Here is a 4334-nt window from a genome sequence, read left to right as displayed (position 1 = left end):
TCGTCAAACCTTGTATTAGGACGTTTCCTAGTTTTAGCTGGTGGTATCCTGTCTAGAATTGCTTTTGTTCATCGATCATAATTTCTTGCAATATGTCCAGCACACTTTCCAGTCCATGTTAAAAATTATTCAATTAGTACCAGTCATTAGTTGCCAAATAAGTCATTTCTACTGTATATATTTGGCCTACAAATAGTTCAAATCCGCTACTTTTGGAGCACAGCCACACTACTTTTGATCTTCGAATCTGGCAACACTGACTCAAAGATTTAAATCAACACAATGTGAGGACCTCCATTTGGTCTAACGGCTAGCACGCTTGACTTCGGTTCGCGTGGTCCCGAATTCGATTTCCAGTGGGGGTACAGTTGAACGACCGAAGTGGTTCGATTTCCATTATAATCATTAGCTCCACGTCTCCTTTAGGCGCCCTAGTATAATCATGGGACGTTATACTAAAACAAACCAAACCAAAAATCAACACATGTGTATTACTAACTGTAAGTCCTTGAATAATTGCATATAGCTTTATGGTATGGATCGAGTTTGAGGTGGTCGGTGGTCAAACTAAAACAAGTGAAATGTAACGCAAAGGTGTATTTAGAACTTTTAACTAAGCATGGTTTTGTGTACATCAGGCCTGGCTTAGGGGAAAAACTAGTGTTACTGAAAAGTTATCAGTTACATTTAATTTCAGATACAATTTGCATTTACATGTATTGCCGTAACGAAAACTTTGACATTAACATTATAAATAGCCCAAGACTATGAAAAACGTCATCTTTTGAAACCATTCTTGCACCATAAAGCAAATTACGAGTTATTAAAATATTTTGCAGCTTACGTTGTTTGCACTTATTTAGAATAATATTTATTTAAGTTGGCAACACTGCTCAAAATAATGGAACTGCAACTTGTTGTAATTAAAACAACCAAAAACTATTGTTGTAATGTTATAGAAGCAAACTAAAACAACAATCATTATAAAAACAACACAAATGCGTTATTTTAAGCAATAAAACAATCACTATCCATGTGTTTGGTATCTCTGAAACGGTTTGAAATAACAATTATTGTAAATGACATTATGATCACTTAAGTCTTTTGGAAGCATCTACATGATGAGACGTGATATGTCAGCACGTTTTCGAAGTAAAGTCCTTAGAAAAAGTTAAAATTTTTAATTCCTGTAACTTTGTTTCTTCATTCATTCGAAATACATTATACCATGATCATAGTATTTGACGCTAAGATACAAATGATGCGCATTGCACCGTCTATGCTATTTGAGTTATAAGAGATCTCCAAAATGTTGATGTTAGTGATACTGTATTGTCCTTTCTTACACTGAATAATATATGTGGTATTGTGGTTTTATTTAATATCTAAATTAGAAATAGATAATACCTTACATGGTGCAATTTGAGAAAATATAACTTTATTTTGCGTTCGTAACACTGCTTGTTTATATATAGGCGTGGATCCAAGGGAAGGGCTATAGGGGCTATATACCCCCTTAACGCTCAGGTATAGCTACAATGAATAAAATGAGCTTCAATCATGCGTTACACTGGATAAAGAGGCAAACTATGGTTTAGCCCCTCCCTTGATCATATCCTGGATCCGCGCCTGTATATATATAGGGTGGCACATTTTAATCTTTCCACGGAAATATCTCGTCAACGTTTGAACATAAATAAACTGAACAAAAACTCAAATAGGAAATACTATGGGGCAAATCGAATGGTGATGTCATGGTGTCCCCCAGGACCGCTCTTCAAGGGTGCTCGGGGCCCAATCTAAAATTTTAAATGTAAACATGAGGTGAGTGACACCTCGTTTGATAGATCTTTAAAAACTGAAAAGGAATGTGGCAAAATATTTTTTTATCGGTCACCGTATTCAAAATGGGCGCCAAGACATGGTGCCTGTATTAGATAAAACGTCCAGTACCACTAATATGAAGACGGTTGGAGATAAATGAATAGGAAATTCGTATAGGAAATCGCAGAAGGTATTTATCATTCCAACGGAGAAAAAGATTATTAAAGTATAAGTGAGGTAATGCTAAAGAGAAAATCTAATTCTTAGAAAATTATCTTGCCGATTTCCCTCCGTAAGTGGGTAAAACGGAAATGAATGGTAAAATCTCAAATGAGAACCCCACTTTTACTTGCAATAGGTATGGCTTGTCTGAAACACTTGAGTGTACAAGTGACTGGTACTGTAATGAAGTAATGAACCAATACTGTGCAGACGACTTTTGAGCAAAACCAACATTTGTACACGTTGTTCTAAAATTGCATTGTTCGACAAATTGGTTTTGCATTTCAGTTGATTCATTTTTGCACAAATCATTGCCTGCAATCAAAATGAAAAGTAATATTTAAAAAGAATTTTACCTACCTTTTTTTTAAAGACACCTATCTTTATAAATTCACATTTCAGATAATTTTGTTGTGTAGATACAATTTGCAAAAACTAAGGTTCTCATTTCTAATTTCACCGTTTCTTTCCGTCCCGCTTCACCCACTTACGGAGGACGTTGGAACGATGATTTTATAGGAACTAGATTTCCTCCTTTGCATTATGGCACTTTTACTCTAGGCATCTTCTCCTCTGTTGCAACATTTTCGAGACCTGGAATGATAAACACCCTCTGTGATTTCCTATAGGAGTTTTATTCTGTTCATCCGTTATTATCTTCAACCGTTTTCATATTAGTGGTACTGGATGTTTTATCTGATACAGGCACCATGTCTTGGCGGCATTTTGAAAACGGTGACCCATATGAGCAATCTTTTGCCAAAAGGCTGGTTAGTGTATGAGATCTATCGAACGAGGTATCACTTAACCTATATTTTCGTTTAAAATTTCTAAGTTGGGCCTGGGCCCCCATGAAAGCCGGCCCTGGGGGGCACTGCGACAACATCATTCGATTTGCCCCGTGGATTTAATATTTGAATTTTTGTTTGGTTCATTTATATTCAACCGTTTTCATATTAATGCTACTGGACGTTCATCTGATGCAGGTATCATATCTTGGGAGCTATTTTGAATACGGTGACCGATGTGAAAAATCTTTTGCCACATCGCTTTTTAGTTTCTAAAGACCTATCGAACGAGGTTTCACTCGACCCATGTTTCTATTTAAGATTTTAAAGTTGGGCCCCGGGCTCTTTGAAGAGCGGCCCTGGGAGGCACCATGACATTGCCATTCGATCTGTCCCATGGTATTTCTTATTCTAGTTTTTGTTCAGTTCATTTATGTTCAACCGTTTTCGAGATATTTCCGTGGAAAGATTAAAATGGGCCACCATGTATATATATATATATATATATATATATATATATATATATATATATATATATATATACAGGGTGGGCCATTTTAATTAATCCACGGAAATATCTAAAAAATGATAAAACATAGAAGAAATGTTTGAAGTACACGTTATATATTGCTAAGGGGGAAAACCATTTCCGCCAAAAGTACCCCTCCCCACCCCCCGGAAATGGGGGTAACGGGGGGTAACTTTGAAATGTCAAATGGGAACATGGGTCGAGTAATACCTCGTTCGAAAGGTCTTGGAAAACTAAGTAACGCTGTACCAAAATTTGTTTCATATAGAGCACCAGTTTCAAAATGGCCGCCATGATATAGTTTGGAAACTCCAGTAGCCGTAGTATGAAAACCATGGGAGGTAAATGAATGGAACAAAATTGAAATACGTGGTGAATGCGTCTAAGAAAACGTCTAGTGCCCATAGTATGAATACGGGTAGAGATAAATGAAAATAACGAAAATTAAATAGGAAAACCACGGAGGCGTTCCAAGGCTCGAGAATGATACAACAGAGATAAAAATGTTAGAGTAAAATTGCCATAATGTATAGAGAGATATCCAAGTCCTGCAAAATAATCTTTTCCTGTGCTCTGTATGTGAGCGGGGTGGAAAGTAACAGTGAAAGTTCAAATGAGAACTCTACTTTAATTCGCAAATTAAGGCTACCTTACAAATAGGTATGGTATGGTTGAAACATTTGTTTGTAAGGATGACGCTGTAGTGACTATAAAAAGGTGAAATTTTATTTGAATGGTAACGCATATCTGTATGGCTAAGTATGATTTGATGCGAAAACAGAAGGAACGTTATACGAAAGAAGTTGTCGAATAATGCTGTTGCTGGAACTTACAAACGTGTGAATTTGCTAATCTCCGTCGCCACAGAAACTTTTATGCAATGCGTGCTGGTTATTCGGAAAGCATTTCGGGGATATACGTACACACTGTTTCGTCCCTCAAGCTCACAATATGACATGAGTGCTAATATT

The sequence above is a fragment of the Thermobia domestica genome, chromosome 4 (genome assembly GCF_964235325.1).
Source record: "Thermobia domestica chromosome 4, izTheDome1.hap1.1, whole genome shotgun sequence".
In the NCBI taxonomy this organism is placed as follows: domain Eukaryota; kingdom Metazoa; phylum Arthropoda; class Insecta; order Zygentoma; family Lepismatidae; genus Thermobia; species Thermobia domestica.
This window is presented reverse-complemented; position numbering follows the sequence as displayed.